Here is a 26,253-nt window from a genome sequence, read left to right on the forward strand (position 1 = left end):
CGCACATCAGGCAGGCTGTTGCCTCGTACTTTGTGTAGGAAAAGGGGTCCCGGAGACAGAGTAAGATGTAAACATGAACGTTTGTTCTAGAACAAAGTCATGAAGGTGTGACATTAAATTACAAAAAATAAAGTTGCAGATGTGTATCTTCTTGGGGATTGTAGGGTGGGAACAACATATGAAAAGACTAAAATGCACTTTTGTCAGCATCTGTCTTCACCCAGTTCTCTAAGGCTCTGGGGCCATGTGTAATAGTGCCTATTGTATTCTTAGTGTAAATCCTTCATGGACGCTTAATGGGAAGAGCAGGTCATGTATTGATGAATTGAGAAATAGACACGGTGGAGGTGAGATTTTCTCCTGGGTCGGCTCTCCCTCCCTCCCTCCCTCTCTCCTCCTCTTCCTCCAGCTCCTTCTCTTCTTTTTCTTCTTCTAACAAAGGGGCACAATTGTTTTTTGAGCGTCCGCCCTTTTCTCCCACTGGTCTTCGGTCTAGAGATTAAGAACGCTTTTGGGGGGTTTAGGTCTGGCCTTTTAACTTTTTCCTGTGCGTGGCTGTTTGCTGACTCCACAACTTGACGGTGTGTATCATTTTTTTCTTTTTATAAAGCAAACAGGACAGCGTAAACTATGGAGAAATTATTAATAAATTTCAAGAAGTCGGCTCAGCACGTGTTGAATAATGAATGCGGAATGTTTTTCCTATTGTTGTGTGGTTCCGCTGGGCAGCCCTGGCCAGAGGGGCTCAGCCCAGCTTGCGCTGTGCGGTTTGGGGCCTTTAACCACGGGGCAAGTCGTTTACCGGCAGGTGAAGCAGCAGCACATTGTTCTGTTATTTTCAAACCACAGCAGCCTCTGTGGAATGCAAGAGCCATAAAGACATAGGTCTGATGCTGCCTGACACAGGCATAATTCATGAACTCTGTAATTTAAAGGGATTTCAAGGCAATTGTAAAACGAATAAAAAATGAGATGCTTTGGGGGAACACTGGTAGTTTTTTTAATCATTTGATGTTACGCATTTAAAAATACCATCAGCCTGGTAGCTCTGTGTGTGTGTGTGTGTGTGTGTGTGTGTGTGTGTGTGTGTGAAGATAAGTCAGATTAAATCTGATGCCAATAGTTTCAAGTAAGTTCATAACATGGCTGTCGGACCCAAGAGGAAAAAAAAAAAAAGAGAAAGAAAATCCCAGAACAATTTATGGCCTGTAGCCAGTAACAAAGTGTTTCTCCCTGTACCTTTTTATCATTTCCCCCTCAAATGTTGATTATGCCCAAGTTAAAAAAAAATTGGAGGGGGGGGTAACTTTCTATAAGGTTTAAATTTCAGTCTGGATTGTTAAAAAAAAGCCTCAAATGAAAGAGTCTCTTTAATCAGATAATTGACTAGTCAGTAATTTTAGCCCGTCTGTGACACACCAGTTGGCAGGTACAGAGGTATGCAGTCCTGAGCCTTCGCCTCCTTTCCCCCTTCCCTGCCCCCTGGGATGGTCACAGAGCTTCCCTGTCTTACTGCCGTGTCCCCAGAGACTGTCCCCAAACATTTTGATGTTCAGAAAAGGAGAGCCAGCTGTCAGAGGTGACCAGGCAGATGGCACAAAAGGGACTCCATTCCTCCATTACCCACCTGGGGAGAACGGAGAGCCCCGCCGGACAGCTGTCTTAGATCCATGGCACCCACATTTCCAGTTGATCCCTGGTTTCCTGAAATCCTGGTTCTGAAGTTGTTTGGGAGGCTTTGGTGGGCCTTTAAATACAAGCACATTACCTGCTCTATTTTAACTCCCCGCCATGAGTAATGGCAGCTCAGATATGCCCTCTATAATGTCACGTCACAAAAGGCTCAGAAAATTATCCTTTACCCCTATTGTCTGCCTGTTTTCTTTTATTCCTCCTCTACTCATCACGTTCCCTGGCAGCCATGAATGAAATGTAACATGCTAAATGACTGACAGCCATTAAAGCTCCTCGACAAACCCTGGACTGGGCTTTGAAAGGCCCTTGGAAGAAAAAGGATTGTGTGCTCTTTGAATCTTGGTCTGCTGAACGGCTGCCAGGTGAGGTCTGTTCCATTCAAAGGGCCGAGTGAATAAATGAGAATAACATCCTTGGGGACGTGCAGGATCGACTTACTCTGAAAATGCTCAGCTTCACAAAGGGTCAGAGTCACAAGGTAAATGAAAATGGCTAGGAGGGGGCTTTGATGGCCGAAACATGGTAACAGTAGAGGACTTGAAAGAAAACTTTATTTAAAAAAAATTAAAAAGAAGAAAAAGCAAGAACGGGGGTGGGGGAACTGCAGAACTGTGAAGTCAGTCGATGAGAGCAAACACTTTGACGACGACATCCAGGCATATTGGTTTGTAAGTTACACACAGGAGGTATACAAACAAGTATATATGCTTATAAAATTGTATAAACTCCCCATCCGTCCACATTTGCAAACATCATGAATTAATTTTATTTTACACGTGAATAAAAACTGGGTCAAAGCCTGTTAGCTCGATTTCTTGGTGGGGTGTGACCTGAGGACTTGAATTTTCCTCCTGGCTGCAAGTGATAAAATCTAGTGAGCCCCCAAACGTGCCATTTCTTTGGATCACTCCTTGTTTTTTTCTCTATACGCTATTTCTCAACTGGAATGATTTCTATTAGAGCACTTTAATGAAGGTGCCTTAGAAGCAGTTTCTAGACAAGGATGTTAGAAGAACCACGGGAATTCTTGACACGTTTCCACAGAGACCCTCCCTGGTACCTGTCATGGGGTTACTCCTAGGAAGGCTCTTTGGCCCCTGACTTGTTCAGATCATTTTTAGACAAGTAGGCTGTGGTGGCATAAAGAAATCTTACAGAATGAGTTACATCAGATGGTCTGTAGTGAAGGTGCAAACGGAGTTCTCGTCTCTCCTTTTATTCAGCAAATGACAATTTATGATGTAGGCCGAAGAGGATGAAGACTTGTGGAGACTGGCTGCCTTTCCAGTAGAGCTGAGATGTTATCCTACAAATTCAAGTTCAGGGGGTGCAGTGGATTGAATGGGCCTCCCACTGCCCAAGAAAGATATATCTACCCAGTGTCAGTGAATCTGAGCTTATTTGGGAAAAGGGTCTTTGCAGAAGTAATTAAGTGAAGGAATTCAAGATAAGATCATCATGGATTAGGGCACGCTCTAAAATCCAATGGCAGGTGTCCTTATAAGAGAAGAGGGGGGAGAAGGAAATTTAAAGGCAGAGCCAGAGATTGGAGCAATGTGTCTGTAAACCAAGGGATGCTGAGAGTTGCTGGCGGCCACCAGCAGCTAGGACAGAGGCATAGAACAGATTTGCTGCAGAGCCTCAGAAGGACTCAACTCGCTGACACCTTGATTTCAAACTCCTAGCCTCCAGAACTGTGAGAAAATAACGTTTTGTTGTTTTAAGCCACCAAGTTTGTGGTAATTTGTTATGGCAGCTCCAGGAAACTAAGACAGATGGCAATGGCCATGTGCTATCACAATCACAGAGCCGTCCAGCTTGGGCTTGCTGCTTTCCAGTAAGACGGAAATTACAATAGTGCCTGGTGAGGCAGCCCATTGAGTTATTGGGTCACTCTGCCCACGTTCTCCCATTAGCATTTTCCCAGAATGCTTCCTGGTTTTCAATAACAAAACGTGCATATATCCTCGATACAACAGTATTTAGACGACGTTTGTAAAGGAAAAAAAAAATGTTCCCCCAAACTCATAAATGTGTGGGAGACGACTCATGTAATATTCCAAATATAATTGGTGTATAAAAGCTGCTGGGGTTAAGGAAGGCCATGGTACTCCACAAAGCAACTGTGTGTTAACAGCAAAATTAACTGCTCAGTAATTAAGAAGTGATGTTTTCAGCATATGATATTCTAACGTACTCGTTTGTTATTTATATATAGGGATCAATGCCTTTTGATAATTTGGTTGGTGTTTGGGGGGTTATCATGTAGCATGTTTTAATTTTTTCCCTTTAAAATAATGGGAAATGGGCTTTTAGTTACTGTTTTCTTTCAGAATGTCTGATTCTCAAGAATGGACAATGCATGTTATACAAGAGAGATTGGTACTCCCTTTTATTTGTACATGTACACATTTTAAAGGAGCATGACTGTACCCTTGGAGAAAATCTTTTGTTAAAAGATGTGAGTTACTATATTTACCTAATTTTTGGATTCACAGCTTTAGAGAGTGACCAATTTAATTTAGATTTAGAATCCATCAGTATTTTCAAATTCTGGTAAATTATTCTTTGGTTTTCATTTATGATACTGGCTAAAAGAAACTTTTGAATAAAAGTTAATTTATTTAAATAGACAGTTTTTAGGACATAAAAATGTTAAAAGAACACATTAATTAAGCTTGAGTTTTTGGGAAGTAGATTGATAGCCCCAAATGCTCTCTATTTATTATAAAAATTTCAAGGAATACAATATTTGAGAAAGAGTTTCAAAGATGACTAATTATCAACAAAAAGTTTTTAGGTTTCAGTGGCCTGAAAAAGTTAATCTATTTTCCTACTTTAATAATTCCCAAGGAGTAAGATATTGGAAAAAGTGGCCAAAAGTGTAATTTATAAAGCAGGAGTTATAACCAACAGTAAATATGTAAATGCTTGGTTGTTTAAAATTTGTATGTGGAAGGAATCCTAGTTAAAAAAAAGGAAAAAAAAAACACATAAATTATCCAGAGTGGATTTATCACAATTATGTGTTCTAAAAATCCTATCTTTTAAAAAAAATGCCAAAGAAGACGGACACATGGAATTCATTACAGTCTAGCTAATGGTTTCAATCAAATTTATAACAGAGCTGAGTAGGTAGGAAGCATTTCTGGACCTGTGTCTCCAATCACAGGGTACCCAGAGACACAGGCATTCACACACAGAGGAAGTTCAGTGCCCAGACTACTGAAGGCCTCTGACACCCACACTTTTTACTCCAGGGATAAAATAAGTTTTTATTTTTAAATTTGGGCTCTATGAAAGGCCAAAATAAAGAGTTGGTAGGATAATTTTTTTTTTAGCACGATAAGTTCATAGTAGAGTTGGTTAGAATGGAGGGAGAATATTACATTTCTTTTTTTGTGGCATGGCATGGTACGTTTTCAAAACTTGGTAGTTTATACATGGAGGAAATAACAAAGATTTATTGACACTGGTGGTGCAAATGTGTGTTCATTCTTTTTTTTTCATGCATTCAAATGTGATTTAACATTGACATTTATCTAGATAGACTTTGAATTCTAATTTTTATTCCGAGTATTTGGTGAATTCTTCATGTACTATTTAATATACTTTGTTAACTTGGACAAATGAACTATCCCTTTTACTTCCTTTGGGCTGTAAGGGTTGGCGAAGAGCAGAACTCTATGTGAGTGTTTTATTTTGTGTATTAATTTCTTTTCACAAGGTTACTTTGAAAGGAATCAGCGTTTGAAACTTACAGTCAGCTATGGATTTTGTTGGTGGGATGGGGGAATTCTTTGCCTGTGTGTACAGTTTTGGCCTTCAGGGGGCAGCCAAGCGCAGAGAAGCTAACTGAAGTGGCATGCACTGCCCCGTTTTCATGCTACCTGAGTAACCCTAGTTCAAAAAAAAAAAAAAAAAAAAAAGGCGCAGCAAAAGCCAAAGTAAGCACTCCTTCTCCATCTGTCACTGCGTGGAGGAGAGCTGAGGCAGCCATATTTAATCAACGCTGAAGTCTCCCCCTGGGTGATGTTCGTGCCCTTCTGCAATATTTTATTCTAAGCCATTTCCCAGACAACATTATTGATTCTTGTCATTATTCTCCCCCAAGCTCCGGGAGCTTGTGCAATGGGATACCAACTGCAGTTCTCCTCGTGAACACAACCTCAGACCAAAAAGTGAGGTGAGGCTCGCCCAGATGGCATATTATGCGGTGCATCATAGACATTCTAAACTCTTACACTCTGACATCAACTGTTTATAATGCTTTTGCAAAAATCGAAAATTACCAAAGGAAAAAAAAAAGAGTTTGGCATTTGTTTCTTATTTCTGCTTTTTTACTTCTTTGACTTATGCTCATCGTGAGAAGATACTGTACTTTAGGTATTTTGCGTGGGTGGTTAGGATGAGAAACTCCCCTCCCCTGGAAGACTCATTAAAAATAATAATACATCTGATATTTATCTTGACTAGAGTTCTGAAATTCTCTCCTCTCTCTTCTGTCAGAGGCAAAGGAGGATGGTGAACATTTTCTTTTTTCTTAATAACAGATACTGGGTTGTAAGAGGAGGACCTGCTTGTTAAATGAATAGTGAGGGAAGGAAGGCAGAAAGCAAGATAGGAAGGGAGGAAACAAGGAAAATCCAGTCACTTTCATTATTCCCCAGATCTCTTCTTGCTCTCAGGAAATGGCTCATTGATCAGTTTTCTCAAAGCCATTTCAATTTTGAGTCCATGAGCATCCTTCAAGGTGTGCTTTTTTTTTTTTTTTTTTTGCGGTACGCAGGCCTCTCACTGTTGCGGCCTCTCCTGTTGCGGGGCACAGGCTCCGGACGCACAGGCTCAGCGGCCATGGCTCACGGGCCCAGCCACTCCGCGGCATGTGGGATCTTTCCGGACCGGGGCACGAACCCGTGTCCCGTGCATCGGCAGGCGGACTCTCAACCACTGCGCCACCAGGGAAGCCCCAGTGTGCATACTTTTATTTGCCTTTTAGATGTGGTGTCCTAAAGAGTAGCAAACCTCCGCAGCATCCCTTATCTGTACCCCTATTCACGTATCCTGGCGAACAAGGTCTGTAAAGTACTACCTAGAGATTTGCAATGCATCACCAAGTTTTGATTTTGTCTTGGGCCCAATGGAGTAATGGAAGTTGAAATGCCCATTCTTTTCTTCCTCCACCAGCAATATTTTTCTAATTATTGTATAAAGAAACAGCCCCTGTAGTACTAACCCTGCATTTCTGGTTGTATGCACTTCAGGAATCTTTCGGTCTAGTTCAGTTTAAGTTTACTATTGGAATTTATTTCTGTACAATAGTCATTGTCAATCTAGCATTCTGCTTGCCACTTTCTAAAACATAAAGTTCTTATGGTAATAATTTGCCTGGATTCCATGGTAGAGAATAAGTCAAGATTACAGTAATCACAATACTACCAATTATGGAACATCTTCTCTGCTTCAGACACTGTATTAGGCAATTAATTTACATTAACACCCAACCCTCACAAAAACTATAAGAAGTAGGTATTACACCCAATTTGTATATGTTTAAACAGAAGCTCAGAGAGATTAAGTCATTACTATTGTTTTAACTATACCACTCAAGTTACTTCAAGGAAGGTAATTATTTTCTAAAGAATAATTATATAATAAAGGCAGGATGATTCTAAGAAAAAAGTAGTGCAAGACACTTACCTTAATAGGTATGAAACTATATGATAAAGACATAATCATTAAAAGTAAGTTTTTGGCACAGGAATAAGCAGATTGATAGGACTGAAAAGAAAATTCAGTAGTAAACACGAGAACAGCTAGTGACTATTTTTACTGAAACTTCCTTAATGACAGATGCCTGGATAAGTGTTCTGTATACTTTTTAATCACTTAATCTTCATGTGATCCTAGAAGGAATTATTATCTCCACATTTTAGAAAAGGAAACTGAAACTTAGACAGATAGATTTAGTAACTTGTCCAGAGTTATACAGTTAGTCAGTGTGAACATAAGTCTTTATAATTCTAGCACCAAACGGCTTTACCCTTATGTGCACAGTTTCTCCAGTGCTTCATGGAATTTAGTATACGACAAAAAGTAGCATTTTAAGTCAGCCAGAGGAAAAACAAAACATTATTCAATAAGTGGTGCTAGGATAATTCTATCAGTTGAGCATTTAGTTTAATCACACCAAAATAAATTCCAGATGGATCAAATATATAAATAATGAATCCATAAATGTCCTAAATGAAAATTAAAATGAATACTTTTATATTCTTGCGAAGACTATTTTAACTATGACAAGAGAACCAGGAATCGCAAAAGAACATGTTGATAACCTTGACTGTAAAATGTTTTAAACTTTTGACTGTAAATAATTTAAAAGGCAAACAACTTACTAGGAAAATATTTGCAACACATATGCTAAGTGAAGTATTAATGATCTTAATATGTAAAGGATTGTTCAAATCAATTTTAAAAATCAATAATTTAATAGCAAAGTGGGAAAAGTTTAAGAACAAATATCTCTCAAGAGGAGAAATACAAACAGCCAAAAAATGTCAGTAATAATCAAGGAAAAGCAAATTAAAACAGGAATGAGATAGGAAAAGATCAGTGCTTTCTGTTAACAATGGTTTGGGAAAAATTGGTATCTTACGAAATGTAATTTGTTAATACTACTACTGAATCAAAAATAAAACTATATACCATTGGTTCTAATGATTCCATTTTAAAAATCTTAAGTTAAAAAAAAACTTATATAATTAAATAAAAATATGTTACAAGATATTTAGAATGTTCAAGTAGATTTATTGCCATATTACTTATTATAGAGTATAATTGGAAACAATATAAATGTCTATCATGAAGGCATTTCTGTTAGAGTTTATGTTATATGGATACAGTGGAAAACTATGAGCCATTAGAAGTAATATTACAAAGTTATATTTATGAGCATGGAAATGTGTTCATGACATTTAAGTTGAAAAAATGCAAGCTACAAACCAGCCGTGAAAAATCATATGTGAATGCTTTTCATATGTGTAAAGAGAGGTCTAATAGCTATTCAACAAAACATTATTAATATTACTATAACTGTTTTTTTTAACTTTATCGTATTTAAATATTTTGTTTGCTTTACGACATCTTATTTTTACTGCTAGGAAAGCAGCAAAGCTATTTTCCTTTTGGGAAACTTGGGAGGATGTACATGGACTGGAGCTGAATGAAGTGGGATGGAAAGAAAGTGATTCTGAGACTCCTCAGGCTTCCCACAGGCTTTACAGCCTTATTGGAGCATCTCTGCTTCTGCTGGGCAACCACTCTGTTCTCCCTTTTAATGCTAATGTGCTGTGCTCTGCCATTACTTTGGTTTGCCCGTGGCTTTGGTTAGTCATGACGCATGCCGTCATGGTGCCATTTCTGCATTTATGGTAACTGGTCTTACTGCTCTCTGGGTATTTTCTTCTTAAGATCATGGAGAAAAGGAATCATTGACCCAAGTTATCTGTTCTTCGACCTAAATTCTGTCAAAATGTCATTGACAGGCTTGTGGCTTGGTTATCCTTGGATCAGGTGCTCACTCAATACAATTACTGGGGCTGATTAGGGTATTTCAAGACACCCAGGCCACCCAGGCCAGTCCCTCAAATAGCTTGGAAGCAAGGCCATATCTTTTACAAGGGCATTCTGGTGGGCAGGCAGGGATCAGCCATTTGGCGATTAAAACTATAGTATAGTGACTCTTATTTACTTCCTATGACTATTCATTTAACAATTGGGGGAAGAACATATCAGAATGTCCCTTATATAACTGGGTAACCTTGGAAATCTGGAAAGAAGAGGCAACAGAACCACATTCAGCAGGGAAACTAGTTTTGCCTAGTTTAGGAAAGTTTGGCATTGAAGTAATCAGATGTCATTAGCAAATTTGACCTCAGGTGCAAAATACACAGATTATTTAACACTCTGGTATATATTTCTGAGAACCAGAAATTCTTCACAGTGTATATAATATGATAAATTTTTGCTTCAAGAAATGTAATAGGTAACTCTTTACAAAATTAAAAATCAAAAAAGATGGAAAAATAGCATTTAAGATGACAATTTAAATAGTGTTGTCTAAATCTCTTTAATAACAATTTATAGCAACATTAATTTGTCCACGTATCAATTAAAAATTTGAATTTCTTATAAATTCTAAATGACAACGATCTGTGTTGGCCAATTACTATGACTTATTGTCTCTAAATATCTTATTGCAAGTCACAAATCTTACTGATTCATAAACTGAGATAAGAAATTTAAGTAATGACTTTGTTCAATTCATATATTTAATTATTTGCTTGAACAAAACAAAATTGAATCTTGTGCAGGGGGCTAATTTGCATGGCCAATGTCAATAACACTGTGAAAATTTCCTATGCAAATAGAATACATGTTGATATTACCTCATAAGGCCAGTGTTTCAGCCCAAATCTGAGGATTAGATTCCATAATAATACTTTTTCAGATTGTATTTATGAAAGGTTTTAATGCAAGTAAACATAATCCTTTTATTTTCTCATTCCATTATTTCAAAACCATGATTAAAATTCCCAATGTGTCTTGGAGTATGCTAGCACTAGGGCTAGAAATTTTTAAAGATACAACCCCTAATATAAAGGAACTTAAAGTTTAGTAGAGGAGAGAGACAAATAAAGAGATTACAGCATGTACTTTCCTAGAAAGTGCTCAGGATGTTACGGGAAGCCTAGACATTATTCCCTTCCTCATTCTGGTTGGGAGTCATTTATATGTTAATATTCTCATGAACATTCAAATGTTGCAATATCCGGGTGTTGAGTGTCTTTTCAGGGTAGAACCATAACACGGTTTTGGAGTTAATACATAGTCTACACGTATGCACACAAGCCCTTAGGCATAATTTCTACTGATATGAAACATGACTTTAGATTTCTTGCCAAACAATACTTCTGTAGTGTTTTTTTACTCGATGAGAACTGTTGTATTGAGTTCTGACAGCAATAAAGGTGTTTCATCAATCCATCTCATGAGGTAGTGGTACCCATCTAATGCAACCAACCAAACACTTTATAAAGTTTAATATTCTCATTTCATTTCCAAACACTCACTAAATATACGGTAGATTTTTCTTTTAACACACACATTGTTGATTTTCTATGTAGGGTAAAATGTAGGTGCCTTACTCAGGAATTGGTATTCAGTCTCCTACATTTACCTTATTTAAAATTCCTTCTTTTTCTTACTCTCTGTTATCAACTTACAAGTCACTTTGTAGTGCCCTAGGTCATCTTATTTTGTAGATAAAAATCACTTAATTCAAAAAGGAGAGAAAAGAAGGAAAAGGTGAATTGGTACATGAGCTAAACATTTCCTTTATGAGTAGTGCAAAAAACCTAAGGAGTTTCCTAGATGATCTATTTCATTTCCTAGTTATACAACTTAGAAAAAGATAACCTTCCAAAAAATCCACTGACAAAGTGCTCTTCTAACCTAACTTCTTCAATTAAAATAGGACTTTTCTCCACACAGTCTGAAATGAAGAATGAGACTGGGATCTCTCTTTCTCAGATAAGGCTGTGAGCCAGCAAGACGGCCATGAAGGATAGAAAAATGGTTAGACTAAAATGCTGAATCTTCAGAAAATGTGTTACTACTCGTTGAGATAAATATCATGTAGGAGAAGAAAGATATGTTTTTCAAATATATAAAACTCAATTTACAGCCACTTGCTTCAGCCCAGCTAATAGAAACATAGACTATGGAAAATAAATATATGTTTTTTTCAGAGGTCAAAATGCTAAAAGATATGTGAATTGTTAGAGAACTGAAAGCTAAATGGTCATGTTATATCCATATTTTGACTTGTGTAGTACTTAAAATTCTCCTGATTTGAATCGTTTTTCTTTCTCCCTCTCTCCCTCCCTCCCTCCCTCCTTCTCTCCTTCCCTCCCTCCCTCCCTCCCTCCCTCCCTCTCTCCCTCTCTTCCTCCCTCCCTCCCTTCCTTCCTCTCTTTTTTCCTCTTGTTCCTCTTTCAATCTGTTGAGAGAGAAGAGAGTGGAGGCATGTTGTCACTTGTGCCCCATGTCTGCCTGTATTTATTTTATTTTTAAGCCTGGGACAATACCCACTTACCCACCTGGAGGTTCCTGTCTGAATTAAAATAGTATCATTGCTGAAGCTTCCTTTTAAAGAATTAGAGTAGTCCCTGTTATCTTTAAGTTTAATTAATTCTTATGTATGCTGATTGGAGACCTACTAAGGTAGAATAAAACTATCTTGGACCTACGTGTTCCTTTGAAACACTTTCAGTTGAATTGAGAGAAAATGTGACAATAAATGGAATGAGTAAAGAAGTTTTCTTACAAGGAATTTAAAAAGGTTTACCAAAGCTCCTGAGAGGATCCGTGGCCTGTTCCTAGACCCACAGCTCGCTTTTGCAGGAATCTGCCCTTGATCTCGACACTGGCAGGCTACGTGACACTTGCAGGCTACGTTTCCCAGGTGTTGGTTTTGGCCAGGTTCTGGCTGAGCTTGACCAGTGGGAGGCTCTGGTGGGAGACTGGAGGGCAAGAGAAGAGAGAAGCCAGGGTACTTCTCAGCCCATCTATCTGCCTCTGGTGGCATCTCCAGCAGTGACTGCTTTTCCTCCATAATTCCAGCTCCTACCAGACGTACCTGCCACCCCTGCAGCTTCTTCTGAGTAATTTTGTCCCCTGGCTTTTACAATAGGATCTTCTCCCTTTGTCTAACCAGCCTAGCGGTGGCAATGCATTCCTTTGATTACTAATCTCTGGGTTTCCTTATTGTCACCTATGTAACCAATTCCCTGCATTAAAATCACCTGAACTAATTTCTTTCTTCCTGGTTAGACCTTTCTTGATCGAATTTATTTTTGTAAGTCATTGTTGAATAGATTTTCAAACAGTTACAAATTTCAGGGGGAAAAAAGTCTAGGTTATGCCGATAATATTGGCTAAATATTGCAAAAGTTACAAAATAAGTCAATAGCTATTTTTTCTACGTGAGACCAAAGAGCTAGTTGAATAGATTTATTTTCTTCCATAATTGAGTACTTTTTTGGATTTCTGTTGGTGTAATTTTATCCCATAGTTGCTGTCTCCCCTGTGGTTACTTAGAGAAAAGCTACTCAAAGCATAAAATTTGGAATTGAATGTCCAATTGGCTGTCTACAGCTTCCTGGGGTCATTTTGGTCTCTCTCATTCCAATGGATATGTTGCAGACAAAATGGGTATTGGCTGTTGGAAAAATTTGAAATGGTCATATTTACCGTGAGTTTAGTTAAGAAAAGGAAGGAGAGAAGGTGAGAGGAGAATAAAGGAAGAGAAGAAAGACCTAACCCGAAATGCATGGGTGTTGTGAAGCCTGGCTCTGTCACAAACTGCTACTTCGGGCACATGATTTACCTCCTTTGAGCCTCAATTCAACAGAAGGGGCTTTGCATGAGTTCAGATGCCACTCCGTGAATAATAGAACAGTAAACTCATACAGTTTAAATTTTAAGGACTATTTATTATTGCAAATGACAAAAGTCCCCAGGTGGGGGCTTCCCTGGTGGCGCAGTGGTTGAGAGTCCGCCTGCCGATGCAGGGGACACGGGCTCGTGCCCCGGTCCGGGAAGATCCCACGTGCCGCAGAGCAGCTGGGCCCGTGAGCCATGGCCGCTGAGCCTGCGCGTCCGGAGCCTGTGCTCCGCAACGGGAGAGGCCACAACAGCGAGAGGCCCGCGTACCGCAAAAAAAAAAAAAAAAAAAAAGTCCCCATGTGGAGCTGCTCCAAGTCATCCAGGTCTGGTAACTCGGGAGTTCACGGCATCCCCCAGGGTGGGTTCCTTCCATTCTTCTCTCTGCCATCCTGGACTGCCCTGCGGTCACAAAGTTCAAGGCGGCACCTGCACAGGAGACAAAATCGAGCAGAAGAGATGCCTTCTCTTCTTTGAGTCTCTTTTTTAAGAATGAAAGACCCTTTCCCAGAAGGACCCCAGGTGACTTTTGAAGCTGGAACAAATCACTCTGAAATTTGGACACATTTTAGAAATAATTTTAACTGCTGTATTTTCTTATAAGTCTTAGGAAACAATAATCATATAAAAGTTTCTGATAAAAATCAGAATTTTTAGATGATGTAGCAAGAAAAACATATCTCTTATTTCTTATTTGCAAACATGTTTTAGGGTTGATACACAGAGAATGGTTTGGAATTTTCCTCTCTAGAAAAGAGTGATAATTACTAAAGTTTATCGAGCATTTACTATATGCCAGGAGATGGAGTAAGCACTTTAATCTCATTGCTCCTCACAAACACTCAGTGAAGTAGGTGCTATTAATATCACCCCATTTTACAGATAAGACATTGAGGTACAGAGAATTTAAATAATTTTCCCACTGTTCCTCTACTGGCAAATCTGGTAGAAAGCTAGGATTTGAACTCAAAGCTTTTAACAGCAGAATTCCTGCCTCCCAAAGCTATAGGGATGCCAACACACGTTTTATCCAGAATTAACCAAACAGAAATCTTGGGGCATTATGGATTTTGCAGCAGTTGTTTGAGGCTGCCTTGAAACATCATAATCATTGGAGGTTTTATCTAAAATGCTTTTGATTTTACCCTTTTAAAAAGTGAGTGTGGGGCTTCCCTGGTGGCGCAGTGGTTGAGAATCTGCCTGCTAATGCAGGGGACACAGGTTTGAGCCCTGGTCTGGGAGGATCCCATATGCCACGGAGCAACTAGGCCCGTGAGCCACAACTACTGAGCCTGAGTGTCTGGAGCCTGTGCTCCGCAACAAGAGAGGCCGCGATAGTCAGAGGCCCGCGCACCGCGAGGAAGAGTGGTCCCCGCTTGCCACAACTGGAGAAAGCCCTCGCACAGAAACGAAGACCCAACACAGCAAAAATAAATAAATAAATTACTAAACTCCTACCCCCAACATCTAAAAAAAAAAAAAAAAAGTGAGTGTGTATATACATCTTTGCCCCCTCCATTACATAATTTAGCATCCTCTCAAGTCATTCATTATCTCAGTGCTTCTCAAACTTTAATATGCCCAAGAGCCACCTGGGGATCTTGTTAAACGCAGATTCTGACTCAGGAGGAGGGGTGGGGTGGCGGCTACCTAGCTGATGCAGATGCCGCTGGACAGAAGGCCACAGTCAGAGTGGAAAAGTATTCAACGGCCATTCACAGGTGCTGGTGGACCGCAGCGTGCTGGAGCCAGCCTCTACCGGATCGTGAGAGCCAATTGTTCAGTTTTCAGAAATATTCAGAGCGGGTCGTTAAGCACAGTCATTATCAACAAATTATATAAATGTCCAGTTAAATAAATTGTAAACAGAGGCAATAAATACTCCTAACTCACATCTCACTAATCATCGAACGACATTTCTCAATTACTGATGTTCTTGACATTTTTATGTCGATTGTGGAATTATTCTACAACGGTACGACACCATTCATCTCTTCCCATCTCTGCATTCAGTGATGTCATGTGGAAAGCTTGAAATCAATCAGGGTGAGGAAATTTACATCACAGAAACTGGAAAATACTACAAGTCAGGGCTTTTTCCCTCCAGAGAGCCTATTGTTAAAACATTTACCAGCAAACCAACTCTGGTAAATCTATGTTGCGTTTACACTTATGTTTACTGATTTAAAAAAGAAAAATCTGGTTGTCATTTCAAACCTAAAACTAGTTGACATGGAGCTATATTTGCTTGAGTTTACAGGTTGGGTGAGGGTTTGAGGGAGGGTCTTTTAGGTTCAAGCTGTAACTTAGCTGGACCATCGTTCCTGAGAGCACATATCTGTGTTCTTACTTTGGGGAGGGGTGGGCTCAGAGCTCACGCTGTACCTGCCCTTCAGGTGAGTTATTTATGAGAGGGAAGAGGGTACAAAAGGAGTGACATTGGACGTGTCCCATCTATGATCACGGAAGCTGCTACATATGTGAAATGTCAGCTCTCTGGATCGTTAGTAATAAGCATCCCGTCTTCACAGTCATTTGCTCTGCATGGTCCGGGCACAGATCCATACGTTTCCTTTGGCAGCTGAGAGCTATGATTGGGCCCTACAACATCTGTTTCAACAACAGCGGGTTCCTGGTCAGAAAAACTAATTAAAAGAGAAGTCCGAAACAAAACGTCATGACTTATATGTAGTACATCTACAGTAAACATGGTTACCGGTAAAAGAAAGAAGATCCTTTCATATGGCTGGAGTTATTTACAAAACTATGACAAGTGATGAAAGGCCTGAAAAGCCGTTTTTAAGTTGGAGGCTGCAGGAGAGGATGCTAACAAGCAGGCTTTCCTGATCCCGGATGCTTTGCAAAGGCTGTGCTAATCGGCAAGATCCTTCTCCAACGTGACCAACTGTACGAATGACAAAATGTAATGGGTCCCAAAACATTCGCTCAGTCCTCCTGGTTCATTCTTCGATCAAATTTTCACTCATCAAGAGTACAACGTGCTGGTGATTTCCTGGAAGGCTAACTAGTTTTTCCTAACCTGGCAGCAGCAAGAGCAGTGATGTTTACAGTGAGCTGATGAAATGCAAGTACTAGACAAAACATAGAGAGATGTGGAACCAGGAACCTGTAAAAATTCCATCATTTTTTCTTTGTTTGCTGCCTAAGAAATGATGGGAAAAACTCAGAATCTTTCCTTTTTCCTTTCACATCTATAGGAACATGCTTCCTACTCTTTTATGATGAACAGAGCCTCAGTGATGTTGAGAATGCTGTGTGTGTGTGTCCAGTTTGGAGAAGTACAAATTTCTTCCTAAGATTTTGAGCATTTAGAAGCAAACCAACGACTAGTTTTTCAAAACCAATCAATAAATGTCTCTTCTAGAAACATTTTCTTTCCTACAGGGGCTGAGGCAGGGTTGGGTCCTGCTTGCAATTGTGCTCAGTTGTATTTTAAGCCTCCTTAGACCCACAGAACAGCTGCACGAGTGTCGGGACCCCTGGGGAATACAACCCACCTGGTTCTGTTCTTTTCCTCCCACCCAGATGAAATTTTTAGTTTTTTGTAGTTGCTAACAGGGCAACTACCCATTTCCGCGGTGCACTGCCTTTAGCCTAGATAGTTTTGAAACTGGTGATGCTTTAATTAAGTGGTTGCTTCCTGCACTCATTTTGTGTTTAATGGTCTGTATCAGCATGACTCCAAGGCAGTGGTGCATGCAAGGCTGTCGACTACAGGTACGGCTAAACTAATGGGTTAGAATCCCTGTTCTGCCACTTACTAGCTGTGTGATTTTGGATGAAACATTGATTTTTGTTTGTTTGTTTCTAAACAATCGCTTACATGGAACGTCCTATATGTCAGCACTATTGAAGAAGTTTACAGATGTAAACTCATTTAAGTTTTACAACCTGGGCTGAGTACTTTCATTATTCTCCATTTTCCAGATGGGAACACTGAGGTAAGAAAAGCTAGTAGGCTCTGGAGTGGCCTTGCCTGAGTTTGGCTTCCAGATTTGCTGCTCTTTGGCTGTGTGTGACCTCAGGCAAAAAACCAATACATCTTACCTATCCCATCACCATAATTCTAGAGATTTTTTTTTTTAATACCAAGAGAATGGGAATGACACATATCAGAATAAATAACAAACTTGTAAGTAGAATACATTTAGTTTTTTAAACAAACTACTACGCTCTCCTAGCTTTTCTTACTTTGTAATGTACCAGTAACAATTTTAGCTTGATCTTGCACCAGTATGGACTGGTATTTGGGAACCTATCTCACTAGGGTATCTCTAGAGTATCACTGTTACTGTAATTATTACTATAGTATGTAGAGAGATAATCATTGCATTGTTATCATTATTGGCCCAATCTGCTAAAAAAAGAAAAGGCAATATCATTCAGACAAAGAAGCACAAAACCCACCTACTCTTACTTGGAAAGTAATAGTACATATTCCATAAGTTCCCTAATATATATGGAAAATTCTAAATTTAGTCATTCCAGAAAGTACATATTCACACCATAAATTCCGCCTCCCTTAATTTCTGGATACCACAGAGCACGTCTTTGAGCAAACACAGTGTATCTGGGATTTGACGAGGTTCTGCTCTGCAGGTGTGTGGCAATCTGTAATGATCCGTGGCTGCATACACTGCGCCGTAAGAGCCCAGCTGTCAGCCAACCAGAAAGCCCCGGAGACTTCTCTGGACATCTGAAAACACTGCTGTGAGGGGAGGCTCTGCCTGGCTGTTTGACTTTCTTCCTGGGAAATATGGCCAATTTATCGCTGTCTTGTTCTGAGGCCGCAGAAACGTGGTCATCTATTCTTCTTCTAACGGACGCTCCATAAAGTTTTTCACCAAGAATTACTAAATACTCTTGACCTTCATCAAAGAGTGGTCTTTTCCCTCAGACATCTTTCACCATCTGAAAACATGTCAAGATAGGATGGAGACCGTGGAGCTTTCGTTTTTCTTTTAGGAATTGACTGGGATGCGGGACTTATCTCCTGGGCAAACATTCTTAGCAATGGAACTGATCTGATAGATGTTGCATGTTAAGTAAGTGGCATTTTTATTGTCTTGTTTAGAAATTGTGAAAAACAGCAGGTCACTTATTGTTGTCATTCCTCTGTGTTTTTTAGTTTTTCTTAATTCACCCTTTTTGGAATTTCTTGGATTTTACATTTATTCGTAGAGCCCTTTTAACATATACATTGAAAGGAAATATGTGGGCGTACGTGGCTCTTAAATTCCCACTGTGGACATCAATGGACACTAAAAAGAATCCATTCATGCCTTGAGATTAATGGCAAAATCAGTGCTTTTCAAAACGATTTTATTTCCAAGATGTTTGCCTGCCAAAAACTGAATACGATTTAGTGTAGGTAATTCAGAGTTATGTGTAGAGGGAGTTGGGGTGAAAGGCTTATCAGACTCACACTCCTGTAGTCTGAAACCTTTGGTGTGTGTGCTGTGAAAATGGGTCGGCGAGCATCGTGGTCAGAAACCGTTATGGGCTTCTCCATGCACTGGTACAGGCCACAGTTCATATCTTCCGTTTCTGTGGTGAGCGTAGAAGGTTGAGAGTCCAAGAGTCTTTTTAGACTCTTTTTAGTTTTTTACTTTTCCTACTATTCATGAACACTTTTGTTTCATTTCTTTATAAAACTCAATAAAGTGTATTCACACAGGAAGACATTCTGGATCTTCCTTTAAGATCTTAGGCCACGTTGGTACCAGTGACAGCCCATGTTGTGCGGCGTTGTCACTAGGGCTTTAGTTTTCTAAAATTCTAACAATTTAACTTCTATTATTCTCAGCAGAGAAAATTCTAATCAAGGAGCAAATTGGAGAAAGAGAAATAACTTTGATGGAATAATCTGAACCAAACGCAAGGTAGTAAATCGACGTATGTTCATAATTCCCTTCATAATTTTTGGCACCAGGCATGTTTCAAGTTTAGAATTATATGACATCGTGGGGGAACTTAGAAACCAAACATTTCTGCAGCAGAACACACATTCATAAAAAGTGCGATCAATAAAAACGAATGCATTGATATTTCTGCAGCAAAACATGAATCTATACAAACTGGGATAAAAACCAAGACATCATGTTAGTTAAGATCCAGTTTGCTGCCCATGCTTATGACAAATTTTCTCTTCTCAGACTTTTTTTTTTGGTTTTTGGATTTCAGAATTATAGATAAGGGATTATGGGCCTATCTTAGAAAAGTAATTGGGGTACAGAGAGTGGAGATCAACATTAGTCTTATTTACAGGTTTTTATTGGTATTTTCACCAGGACATGAAATGGGAAATTAGGCATGATTTGTATCCACTTGATTTTGTAAAACATCCTAAACCTTCAGATGAATTAAATATGGATGGCATCCACTGACTGCCTCCCCAAGTAGAATTGAGTACTCTCTCATTTCTTCTCCCGTTATGCTAAACAAATTCTTTCACTCAGTAGGTATCTATTGAACTTGTACTGGGTGCCAAGTGCCTGAATTAGGTAATTAAGCAAATGGGGATATAAGAGTAAATATGCCACTTACTTATCACTGTCCTTATTGAACTCATCAGTGAAGTAAGGAAAAGGGGCGTTACGCAAGTGTTTGCAAATTAGCAGAGAGACTTAACCTAGTCTTGTGGTTCAAGGAAGAACTTCCTGAGAATAGACATTTAGGCTGAAATCTGAAGGCTGATGTGATGCCAGCCACATGAGGAGGGTAGGGGAGAGGCAGTGTTCCAGGACCTGAACATATATAATGGGCACAGATGGGAGGACTCTCCACAGTGAGCTCCCCAAATCTAGTAAGTTTGGAGCATAGAGAGAAAGATGGACAGTAGCTAGAGAGGTGGGTTAGGGGTCAGAGAGGAGAGGATCATAAGCCCTATTAAAGAGTTTGGACTTGTTGGCTACCATGTTGATCTTCTCTACAGATGAGCTGTTCTTTGGACCATATTCTATTCTTTGTATCCCGGAGCTCATCACAAAGACTAGCATGTGGTAAAAGAATATTTATTGAAGGAAGGAAGAAAGGAGAGAAGGAAGGAAGGAAGGAGAGAAAGAAGAAAGGAAGAAAGAAAGGAAAGGAGAAAAGGACAGGAATGAATTTAAGAATGGATGACTAAATATAAACATTGAAAAAAACTCGAGGATGAGACATGGTGTTAACCATTTTTAAGAGTAGGGTTGGTGGTCTCTAGGCTAAGGGTTCAGAATCTGGATTTTTAAATAAATCTTTGACCTGTTCTATAGCTTCAGGCAAATATCTTTGCTCTCAGGATCTATTTCCTCTTCTGCAAACTGAGATATTTCATGTATCATCTCTAGCTTGGAAATTCAATAATTCTATAAAAAGAGATTTCAAATGAGTGTGGAGGCAGATTTCTGTCATTCAGGGCACAATTGGTTGCAAATTGCAGTGTGATTCTTGTGGATGCCACATCATGAGGACAGGATCATGGGAAGAGTCTGTTTTCAGGAAGGTATATGCCCACATACATAATCTAAACTTTCTGATTCATCTTTGACTGAATATTCATCCTACTTCTAACAATATAGTAGGAAGAGTTATTTTTCTTCAAATTTATATTCAGTAACGCCCTCAACATTTCTTAAATTACTAGTGTCAGTTGAGACAAGAACAAAACAAGAATGTTAAAAATACATTGTGTCTCTATGCCATTGCCACAAAAACTGAACAGCCAACTTGCCAGCAACGGCTTTCTTTTCAGGGAAGATAATTTGCATGTGGGGCTTCATTCAAGTACTTTGAAAATGTGTCCAAGGAAACGTAGCAATTGAAATGATTATCAGACACTGGTTGTATTTCATCCTAAATCACTTATTTCCAAGACACTTTGGGGAAGCTAGAGGACAATCAGGGGAGACTACTCGGAACCTACTCTTCTCCTCAAACATACACAAAACTTTTGATTATTCCGTAGTTTGGTCTATGGCAACTTGATCTATTTCGCCATTTTGCTCCTCCAGTGATTGCAGGTAAAATTCACATTATTAGGCTTAGAACTGAGAAGAACCTTTGTGGGTGTCTACATGGAAGGCAATGTTGGTATTCAGTAGACATTGTAGCTGATACTTTGGAGAACAAGTTTGGAAGTCTGTGGAGCCAGTGGGCTTGAACATAATTTTTTTGAACTGGTTTTTCCACAAGGGAGATGCAAGAAAAGAGGCCAGATCAGTGTCACTACAGGTGCAGACAAATCTCAGTATCTTAGCATTTATGATATGGTTGAAATAGTGAGCTGCTGAGGCAAGAATGGAGAGGTTGAAGTCCAATGTCATCTGCAAGGTCTTGATTGAAGTTGCATGACCCTGGGGAGTTTACTCCATCTCTCTGGGCCTAATTGTCCTTTTCTGTATGATGAATGAGTCAGACCACAGGAAGCCCAGGAAGTCTCAGTTCTAAGATGCTCAAGTCTTATTTCCTACAAACTCAGAAAGACGAATTTATTTACATACAACATTTTTACAGTAGCCTATTCTGCTTCTGAGGTAAAAATCTCAGAGAGTCAAGCTTATTCTAATAAAAAAATATTTACACCTTTTATTTAAGGAAAGACTGTCAATTTCAGTCAAAAGAGGTATAATAGCTTCTAGTTCATTAATTATCTTCTTACTTTGGGAGAAGTTTTGTTTACTTTCCCCAGTGAGTGTGCTTTTAATCCCAAAGCCCAAATGTGATGAATCAAACACTGTAATTACAAACATATTTGACTGTTTCCTCCACACACACACAATATGTATATATATGTATATACGTATAGTGTGTATATATATATATGTAATTATATTTACATATTTATATTTGGTTCACTATTTGAAATATATTTTTACTATTAAGAGCTTACAGTTAATTCATGGTTTAAGGAATAACGTTTTCAGGCACAAGCATGCACAACAATGTTATTAGTCTGTGACAAATGAAAGAGAGACACTGGTACAATCTGGAGTTTCTAGGAAATTTCCTCCAGGAGGTCAGCATTCCCTAGAGTAAACTTCCATCTGTCCACGTTAACACTTCACCAGAGACACAGGATCCAAGTCTGCTAGACTCAGCTCTAGAGGCTTCAACATATCATGACATGATTAGTAGCAATGAATTATTGTTCGGATTTTGTTTGTTTGCTAGTTTCTACGCTGTACTCCTGGTATGACCTTTTGCTTCACATTGTACTACTCCAGAGTAGGTGCCTCGATTCCTCTTCTATAAAATGAGAGGAAAATGGGATTCTGCTCACAAAAGAAAGAGGCTGTAAGGAAAACATTTCCAAAGTATTCTTAATTCTCAGGGGAAGGCAATACAAAATATAACTTGTAATTAAAAGAACTGAATCTCCACTGATGACCAGAAAAGTTGATGTGGCTTATAGTAAAACACATAAGGGCAATAACATGGAAGAAGTATTAATACAAGAGCGAAAAGAACCCATCTGTAGGAGAGAAAAAAGCAGGAGTCTTTTGTTTGTTTTCAAAGTTGTTCTGTTCATTTTCTTCAAAGAACTGAAGATCAAACATTGAATTATTACTCTCAGGAATTTTTACGTACTGACAAAATTTGTGTCCCTGTGGGACAGTGCTGTTCGGTGGCATTACTACAGGATGTGAGAGTCTCTGTCTTGGAGGCTGCCGAGCCTGGCAAGTAGCGACTATCAGCAGTTACCATCTGACAGTTATTCTGTGGCTTAAGAAAAAATGGCTTGTGGTCACAGTCCAATCGCTGCTGGACAGGTATCCACATCATAAGAAACCACCACTAAATGTGGCACCGAGACGAACTATTATTGGCAGCAAAGAGAGAAGGGCCTGAATCAGCGTTCAGACTTGAGAGCCGTGACCATCTAACCTGGTCACTCCAGGTCAGGGCTGAGGGAAGCAGGTTTGTGGGGTAAAATGGGAACAGGAAAGAGCTCATTGCCCGAGAGCCTTTGACGGTCTGCGGACAAAAAATCATTCTGATTTCCAGGCTTTCTTATCTGACACATTTCATGTGCTTAGTTTCATAAAGAAAAGGAAATTCCCTCTTCCTTTATAATGAATATGATTTTTAGCAGCCAATTTAAAACTACAGCAGACCCTACAGGCACTGTTACTATAGAGCAGTGTATCTAAGCACTCAGTGTTGTTTTCAGCACAGTCACTGCTGAGAGAGCTCACGTTTTTACAGAATAGCAAAGTGATGATGAAGAAAAGCAAAGAAATCTATGCCCAAAGTTCCCTCAGCCATGAAAGCGTGCCTCTCAGTGAGCTGGCAAGTTCATGGGCATTTCCTGCTGTACATCTCAAAGGCAACAGAAGACCTATGGTGGGTCTATCCAGAGAGCAGACTCCTCAGGACCTTTTTCTTTTTTCTTTTTCTTTTAACATCTTTATTGGAGTATAATTGCTTTACAATGGTGTGTTAACAACACACCATTTATAACAAAGTGAACCAGCTATACATATACATATATCCCCATATCTCCTCCGTCTTGCATCTCCCTCCCACCCTCCCTATCTCACCCCTCTAGGTGGTCACAAAGCACCGAGCTGATCTCCCTGTGCTATGAGGCTGCTTCCCACTAGCTATCGAATCTACATTTGGTAGTGTATATATGTCCATGCCACTCTCTTACTTAGGACCTTATTTTTTCTTAAACTTGATGTCCTCGTAGGCCCTGGTATCTACTGCAGAGAAGTATAAGTGACTTATTCTTCCAGTAGGAGCTCCCTTTGCTTCTTCCTCGTCTCTATATCTTGTTATTTTTAATCCACACACAGTTAAATACATCCCTGAATGGAGAGAGCATACTGATGGATCAAAGGTGTGCCAAGGGCATTGCCACCAATATGTCAACAGTGGAATTCATCTGGCCCAAGGGGCCCAACAGTCATTAAACATGGGAGCAGTCTGGGGCACCAGTGAGTTCCCTGACATAGTTAACGTTGACCCCAGTAAGGTGGGTGCACCTCCTGCTGGTCAATAAATGAGGTAAATTTAATGGCAGCCTTTGAGGTGAACCAATGTTTCATTTCTTGGCCAAGGCTGAAAACCGTGGCTGGCCGTAGGGAGCAGAGGGTGACATGTAGGGGTGTGGAGAGGCAGGCAAAATGCTCGAAAAGAGCTTGGAAAACACTTAGAAACATGCTTGAGAAGTGAGGAGGCATTGGAAACCAAAGCAGATATTCCAAACCAAATCTCTGAGATGCAATTATATTTTTCTTTTTTTCTTTTTTTTTTCTGGAGACAAGCTCTGGTTGAACTGTGTGGTACAACTGCTAACAGCCTTTTGCCAGAAGGAGTCAAGTAAACATGGCAAAAAATGTTTTTCTCCTTTAGGGAATATTGACTTTTCTCTTTCCTGTAACTGCTTTTTTTTTTTTAACCCTACCTGGAAACAGTCATAGTTGTTATAATCATATCCAACTAAATGCATGGAAATGAATTAGCCTTGAAAGGACTTAGCATTAGTACATGGTGGAGTCAACACAGAATAATTAAAGGTTCGTGAGGTTTCTCCTTTTCCTTCACACTGTATTTGCCTAGTTTCTGTGGATAATTCTAACTTTGGGCATTTAAATTAAAGATGTATCGGCTTTCACACTAAATCAAAGAATTTTTTTACTACCTTTCAATACAGTTTCAAAGTGAAAGGAACAGAATACAGTTGTAAACAAAAGAACTAGGACTGACATGTTGTAGGTGAATATAATCTAATTGCTAGATTAAAGGTAAATTATCATGATCGAGGGTAGAATTTAATTCCCAATGGCCCACGATACTTAAAATATATTTACCTGTCTTTCCACAACAAAAAAATGATTTCCTTTGCTTTTTCATCTTGCCTGACTTTTGACTCTCAGAGTTTTCCCTGTAAATGATTTTTAAACTGAAGGAAAGGTATGGGGAAAGCCTCAGTAAACTTCTAGTGCTTTGTTATAACCAAAATCTATATTTAGGAAACATCGGAGCATATATAATCTAATATTTCTGGTAATTTAAATTAGTCATGTGCAAAGGGAACTCTTGGCCTTTACTAAACGCTTAAATACTTCCAATTTTATCTATTTTCTCACAGTAATGAAAGTAGAAGTCCTTGCCTTTTTAAATCCTTCGACTTGAAGCAGGCTAGGAGTTGACAGTGTTTATGCCAATAAAGCATCTGATTAATGCTACTTCTTTTAAAAATCAGCATGCCCCCTTAAGCCTCAAAAAAGCAGTGTGTTAAAGCTATAATGCAACAACGGTGGGTGGATTGCTTTTCCCCCTGGTGAACAGCAGACAGGGCTCTAACGGGGAAAGTTCCCACAGTTAGCATTCTTACCTTCAAGGGCCACGTGGGAAAGCGAGTGTAAAAGCTCTAGCCACCACCAGGGGGCGCCAAAGAACAGCAACTGTTTGCATAATAGGCTAAAGGGCACTACAGAAAGAGAAGAAGAGAATTACCCCGAAGGGGAAAAAATTGGTAATTGGATCCACCTTGGGCCGTAGTGGAGAAGCTTCTTATGACTTGTGCAAAGATTCTTCAATCACTAAAGATAGATGGATCATTGAAATCATATGGCAAACCTTATTTTATAAAGGGGTCTACTGAGATCCAGAGATATTAAGGAACTTGTCCAAAGCTCCCACTGGGGGGCTGTGGCAGAACTGGGACCAATACTGGGATCAAAACTGAAGTCTCGGGCTTCCCTGGTGGTGCAGTGGTTGAGAGTCCGCCTGCCAATGCAGGGGACACGGGTGCCCCAGTCCGGGAAGATCCCACATGCCGCGGAGCGGGTAGGCCCGTGAGCCATGGCCGCTGAGCCTGCGCGTCCAGAGCCTGTGCTCCGCAACGGGAGAGGCCACAACAGTGAAAGGCCCGCGTACGGAAAAAAAAAAAAAAAAAAAAAAAATTAAGTCTCTAGATTCTTCCTTCAGAATTTCTTCCGCTCCCCCAAGCTATCTCCTCACAGGAAAATGCCACAAGGGAAGTCCACACATTGCATTTGACCTGGTTCCATTGTTCTTTGTAACACTTTGGTGGATGGA

This window comes from Tursiops truncatus, chromosome 12 (genome assembly GCF_011762595.2).
Source record: "Tursiops truncatus isolate mTurTru1 chromosome 12, mTurTru1.mat.Y, whole genome shotgun sequence".
Classification (NCBI taxonomy): domain Eukaryota; kingdom Metazoa; phylum Chordata; class Mammalia; order Artiodactyla; family Delphinidae; genus Tursiops; species Tursiops truncatus.